Source organism: Hordeum vulgare, chromosome 6H, assembly GCF_904849725.1.
Source record: "Hordeum vulgare subsp. vulgare chromosome 6H, MorexV3_pseudomolecules_assembly, whole genome shotgun sequence".
Classification (NCBI taxonomy): Eukaryota; Viridiplantae; Streptophyta; class Magnoliopsida; order Poales; family Poaceae; genus Hordeum; species Hordeum vulgare.
The window spans coordinates 412,004,557-412,012,102 of NC_058523.1; positions in this window are offsets into that span (position 1 = coordinate 412,004,557).

Sequence of the window (7,546 nt, forward strand, 5' to 3'; positions counted from 1 at the left end):
TGCCATCAACTCACACCACAAGCAATCTTGTCATGGCAAAGTATCAACAACCCTTATTTGATGATGGAGGAAGAATACACCACAAATCATATCCTTTAAAACTATGTGTTGAAAAATTTCACTCTTGTCGTTTGGATATGTCATGTTCTTCCTTGCGTGACTAAACCATGTAGGTGAGTTGTGTACCCAAAACAACCGAGGATTGTTCTAAACTCAAGATGATTCATCGACATTGATCATCCACAACAAGTACACCTACATGCTATGTCATCTACATCTTTCAAAGATATGTACTCATGTCCCTGAAAAGCTTTACTCCAAGTCATGAGATAAAGCAACTCAAGTGGTATGAAGACATTAAAATGCTTAAGGTAAAAATGGTAACCCCATTTTGAGCTTAACGATGAGTATGACCCATGATCAAGCATTATTGCTTGGCTCGTTAAGTCAATATACTCTAATATAGCTGACCTAGTCGCCGACCATCATCTAGATTAAGTTACTTGTTTGGTTCATCTTTTAGTTGCATGCTTTCTTGGAACCATTCAATCTCCATCTAGTTGAGAAAAATCCTTGCAAATCTTTTGAAAAATCCTTTAAAATATTTTGAAAATTCCTTGAAAATCTTTTGAAGAGTTTTAGGGAAAATGTGTCAAGTCTTTCTGAAAATTGTATTCACCAAAATGGCCAAGAATGTTTTTGCCAATTTTTTGTTTACTATTTGGACCCTCCGAATCAAGGAAATCGGCTTCACCGAAATAGAAAATATATTGCCAAGGACCTATTTGGTACAACCGACAAGGAACTCTTCGGTGATACAGATTTCACCCTGAGCCCTAAAATCATTACCGGTTCTGTCGATCTAAATTGCCCCAGAGACTCCAATTTAAGATACTTGTATTCTTTTCCATTCTCTAAACTTTTTTAGAAAAAGTTATCAATGACCCTCACTCTCAAGTAACCCTTACCCTTTGACTCTTTTTGGGAATTAATGCCAAAGGGGGAGAAATATCAAAGCTTATGCTTACCTAATGGGGGAGAAATACCCAAAGAGGGATAAATATTAAGCTCACCCAAAGGGAGAGACAATACATAAAGTGAGAGAGAAAGTGTTTTATTTGCCTTCTTGTATTAGACTTGTCTCACCCTACCTACTCCCAATATCTATTTGCTAAGATCCATGGGGAGAGGAGAAACTAAAGTTCACATCGAGGGAGAAAGTTCTAAATGTTCTTGGAGACATGTCTATCTTGACAAATAGGGGTATAAATATGAATCATCAAATGCTATTTTCATTACGTCTTCCATGTCTTGGTACTATTGAAGCTTTTTGCATCTTAACAATGGAATACTCTTGTGTTATCTGACAATTGTTTTCTCAAGTGTGTTCCTCCTGTTAAAATGCTCAAGAACTTCAAGGTAAGTATATGCATGATATCCTTGTTCAAGATGATCCCTTGTTTCTTGCACATATTGTTTGCAAGAGTGAGTCTTGAACATGGAGACTCCTTATTCACATATATTTGATGCATATATCCAAGGTACATATGACTTATGTCTTATCTACTATCTGTGCATTGATGCATTCCAAAACAACTATTCCTTAAGGTGGATTGCACACATTTAGGGGGATCTTGTCTTAGTCGTATGTCTCTTAAAGCTATCACATATTTCTGCATATCTTAAATTGAAGCTTTGCTTGTATGTTGTCATCAATTACCAAAAGGGGGGAGATTTAAAGCACATATGCTCCAATGGTAGTTTTGATAATTCATGACAACATATATTGTCTCTTGGACTAATAGTTTTATCTAATTTACTTCACATGAAGTCCATAGAGAGAAATGGCTGGATTGTGAGGAGAAGCCCCAAGTAAGGACAAGAATAGGATTGGCCAAGCTTCAAGCTTCAAGACTCTATATTTTCATTTTATGTGAGAAATCACATTTGAGTCCATAGGAAAGCCAATACTATTAAAAGGGGATGAGGTATCTATGATGATCTGGTTGATCAAGTGCTTATAGTTAGCCACCAAATACCCTCATGAAATTCTCTCACAAATATTATGTCCAAAGCTTAAACGCTTAAATTTGGTGCCACCAACATTTCCAAAATCGGCTCTACTCAGTTTTACCCTGGACATAATCTAGAGCCAACCCAACAATCTCGGTACCACCAAGTTTGATTTCAGTGCAACCGAAAGACAGTGACCAACTCCCTGGTATCCATTTGCTAAAAAATAGAAATTCCATTTTTTGCAAATCGGTGCCACCGAGTTTGGATAACTACATAGGTCAGCCAATTCGGACTCACCGAGATTTATATATCGGTCTCATCGAAACGCCAAAAGTTGCCACATTTTGCACTAGTCGGTGCAACTGAGTTTTCACTTCGGTATTATCGAGTTGGGCAATAATGTTGTAATGATTGGATTTTCGGAGATGCCTATATATAGCCCTCCACCTATCTCTCATTCGCACAGGAAGCACTCAGAACAGACCAACACTTGCCCCATTCATTTTCTGAAAGAGAACCACCTACTCATGTGTTGAGATCAAGATATTCCACTCCAACCATATGGATCTTGATTTATAGCCTCCCCAAGTTGCTTTCCAACCAATCAACCTCTTCTACCCAAGCCAAATCGCTGAGAGAGTGATTTAGTGTTGAGGAGACTATCTTTTAAAGAACAAGAGCAAGGAGTTCATCATACTTACGACATCTACTGCCTTTTGGAGAGTGGTGTCTCCTAGATTTGTTAGGTGCCGCTTGGGAGCCTCCGACATCATGTGGGGTTGAACCAAGAAGTTTGTAAGGGAAAGGAGATCGCCTACTTCATGAAGATCTACCGCGAGTGAGGCTAGTCTTTTGTGGACGTAAGCCATGGTGGAATAGAGAAGGTTGCTTCTCCGTGGACCCTTCATGGGTGGAGCCCTCCGTGGACCAGCGCAACCGTTATCCTCTGTGGGTTGAAGTCTCCAACAACGTGGACGTACGATGGCACCACCTATCGGAACCACACCAAAAATCACTGTGTCATCTTTACGTTTGATCTTCCTACCTCTACTCCCTACTTTCATGTGCATGCCCTTACTTTCCGCTGCTATATTTTTTGACTTGCACGTGTAAGGTGTGCTAGATTTGTTAGAATTGCTAAAATCTGCCAACCATTAAAATTGGAAAAAAGGTTAGGTTTTTATTTTTTCAAGTAGTCTATTCACCCCTCTCTAGACGTCCCTTCTAGTGACCCTACACTTTACTATTCCTACAGTCATGTGATTGCTGCTCTTTATTTAATTCTATTTTATTTACTTCAAGGTTTATTCCACTATTCAATTACAATTTTTATCGTGTCCTCACTTTGTTTAAATCTACAATTATGTGCCGGCATAAAAATACATAATTCACTACAAGAGGCAAAAGTCGGATTCTTGTGCTCCGTGTGGGATCGATATTCTTACTTTAAAAAGGCTACAACTAAACCTTATGCATTTGCATGCCATAAACTATTGTTGCACTATGTGTGGTCTGGATGAATATTTTTTAGTGTTTTTTTCTTGCTTTCTACTTTTGAAATGAATATGATTTGAAACCCATTCATTCCAATTTGGAAAATTCTATTAAAATTGGAATAAAATCAATACAATATTGAGAGCTTCCTAATATTATTTCCACCCCAATTATTAAGTAAAATCAACATAATGTTTTTAAAAATTATATTTTGGACTTTATAAACATTTCCTAGAAATTAATTTAGGGTTCTAAATAATTCCTAATATGTTTAGCTCCAAATAAATTTAAATAGAAAAACCAACTATTTTATAGTGAAGGACTCATATTAACTTCCCCCTTTGATAGTTTTGCTTTCTAAATGAATGAATATTTCAAAACAAAAGTCCAAAGCAACCAAAATCCAAATGGAGCATTTTGAGGAAGTCATTCTTTCCCTCGATTTAAAAACTTAAAAAAACTCTTAAAATCTTTAGATTCTACTCAAACCGAAAAAGGACCAAAGTAAAACAATCATATTACTTAAAATTCCAAATTTTGGATTATTTTTGGGATGTTACAAAAACATACCGACATTCAAAATTCGCACTGAAATCAGACGTTTTAGGGTGTTATTCAAATCGTCCATCCATGAATGGCCTTACCCTAGTCATGATGTTTGTTGTCTCCATGAGTGAGTAGACCCCAAGTATTGAGGATATGGATGAACCTTGGTATGTGTAGGATTTGAAACATTATTTTAGACATGTGATTCCCTGTTGAATGCTTAGTTTAATAACTTTGTGAATGTTGTGAAGGGGCCCCACTCATCATTTGTGCCTTATGGTCACGAAGCATATCATTGTCGTTGTAAAGGGCTAAGATGTGAGGGTAATTCGAGGTGATAGTAAAAGCCTTTTCCTCCTAACCTTTGCAATTGATAGGGGAATTATGAAAAACCTTAAAGAGGCCACGTCCACTTGGGGTAAACCCTTAACTATCATTACTTGTAACCCTATGGGGGAGACTATGATGGTGGTATGCATGACACGAACTCTACCTCACGTAGAACATGTTTTGTACCCAGCTCCATCCAGCATAATCATCACTAGCGCTCAGGTATGCGTATCGTACTATGCCCAAGCATAGGTGTGCTAGAAAAATACTAATGGGGATTCGAGACTCCCTAAGAACGCCTTACTCCTTTACTGTTACATCAGTCATTTGGGCGCTGCTCTTTATTTACTTTTGTGTTATTTACTTCAAGGTTTGTTCCACTACTCAATTATATTTTTTCCCGTCCTCACTTTGTTTAAGTCTACAATTATCCACATGCATAAAAATACAGGATTCACTACAAGAGGAAAAAGTTTGATTCTTGTGCCCACTATAGAATTGATATTCTTACTTCGAAAAGTCTACAACTAAACCCCGTGCACTTGCACGTATCAACCGCTGCTACACTATATGCGGTCTGAATGAATATTTTCAATGTTTTTTTCTTATTATCTACTTTTGAAATGAATATGATTTGAAACCCACTCATTCCAATTTGGGAAATTCCATGAAAGTTGGAATAAAATCAATACAATATTTAGAGCTTCCTAATACTGTTTCCACCCAAATATTAAGTAAAATCAACATAATATTTTTATAAACTATATTTTGAACTTTATAAACTACTATACTTTTGAACTCCAAATAAATTCAAATAGAAAATCCAACTATTTTATAGTGAAGGACTCGTATTACCTGCTCTCATTTAATAATTTTGCTTTAAAAATGAATGAACATTTCAAAATAAAAATTCAAAGCAACGAAAATCCAAATGGAGCATTTTGAAAAAGTCATTCATTCCCTCCATTTAAGCATTTACAAAAACTCTCAAAATCTTTAGATTTTGCTCAAATTGAAAAAAGACCAAAGGAACACAGTCATTATTAATTTAAATCCATTTTTTGTATTGTTTTTGGGATGTTAGAAAAACATACTGACATTCAAAATCCGCACCAAAACCAGACATTGTGTTAAGCTTACTAGACCACAAACCATGTCGTTGGAGATACGAGGAGTGTGCGCTATTGACGGTTGTGAAAAATGAGGCAAATAAATTGTGTGATGAGTCAGAGATAGTCGGTTATGAGTTGGAAGCACTCTCCCAATGTTGTCGATCATGGACCTTAGGGTTCTGCCCAGTTGCTCATAACTTCGATGATTTTCATGTCAAGACGTGTTCACGTTTGCAAGTTGAAGTCGTTGTGTCCACTTGATGACTTTCTCACCATGCATACATTTCCATCGTCGAGACCAACGACGGAGCTACATGTATTCCTAGGGGGTTGTGCCCCCGGCTTTGAAGCAACTTGTGAAGATATTTTTGGAAGGGCTTAAATGAGGACTTTTTTAGCCCCCCCCCCCAAACACTCATATACCCCTTTTCGTCCCAGCACATTTCGTCTAGCTCTGCCACTGGTCGAGACCATCTCACACACCCCTGAATGCTTTGTGAAGAAGAATCTTACTCGTCTTTAACCAATTGGTATGGTTGGACTTGGAATATCTAGTTGACTTGGGAGAAGAAGCTTCTCAAGCAATGGACTTCAAAAAGTAATCATCACTTGATAGCAAATACAAAAAAGTAATCTTCACTTTTCCATTGGTAGGAGCAACTCTATTAGAGTTGTCATATTTATGTCCCATATGGATATGGAGATTATGGAGGGAAAATGCAATTATAGATTTGTCAAAAGGCAACCTACACATTTTTCTTACATGTGTATGCCACTCTTGTCGTATCCTACAACACTTCTTCCGCAATTCAAAATTTCACAACATATTTGATTCACTTTGATTTCATCCCTAATAATTTGGCCAAAACTTTAGTCGCATTGACACTTAGATTGATAGAGCATCTAATACATATGTGTACTATAAACCAATTAGCTAATAGTTGCAACGAAGATTGGATTCGCCAATGGGGCCTAGTTGCAACCACGGTCATGACCATCACGGTCACCACCTTCATAGTTGCGGGTGGTGTGGGCGGGGTCAACTGGGGATGCGACAATGCGGGTCTCGATGCCCTGAAGATGGCCTCGACCCACTCGTCCCAGACCGTCCATGCTTTCGTGGCGGTGACATCGTGAGTCTCGATCCTTCAGAAGATGGCCTCGACGCGGTCATCCCATGTCGACCATACTTCCGCATCGGTGCGGGCGAGCTTATACTGCTAAGTCTCCACCGCTCAGTTTCCATCTCACCCCTCGCGACCTTGATAGGGTCCACTTTTCAGGTGCTTCGAGAAGGGGTCCAAGGCATCCACATGAAAATTTCTAGAATAGGTTTTGAAGGGGAAGAGGTGGAATGGAGGCAATCTCAAGGGATTTGGGAGGCGGGCAATAGGAGAGAGGGGCGCTAGCGGCGTCCTTCTATAGGTCGCCAACTTGCTATTAAGAGCAATCTGGGAGTCCGCCGACGGCGGACGACCATCAACGACACACTTTTCGCCAAACTAGTTCTCGCTCACAAGCCTCCCGACTGCTCATCGACACCTCCCCGCCTGTTTAGATGCAAGCAAGAAGATGATGCCGCATGATAACCATCTGTTGGACCAGTCATGGGATCCGATAAAGCATGCATGACAATAATGATTAGGTGCCTATCGTCGGTGGTGTGTGGGAGGCTGGGTTGTTTCAAATCCCTATCGCGTCACGTAAAAGGGAAGAATCTGAAACTCCCCTCCCACGTTGTGATCGGGTATGTAGCGCTCCATGGTGGACCTCCCGACCTCAAAATATGAACACTATGAGGTTGTTTATTAAGCGAGCTTCATAAATTATGACGATCAACAACCATATAGCGACTTCATTAAAATGTCATGTTAGCTCAAAAACAGCCTATTAACGGCTATTACGGCGATCGGAGTCATACACCGAACCTGCTAGAATTGCTCTAAGCAAGGTTTTCCTGACCCACAGGTCTGTGATAACCATGAGCGAGGTCGGCGAGGAGTGGCATGTCACAAAATCGCATGGTTGTCCGCACGCATCGCAGAGTC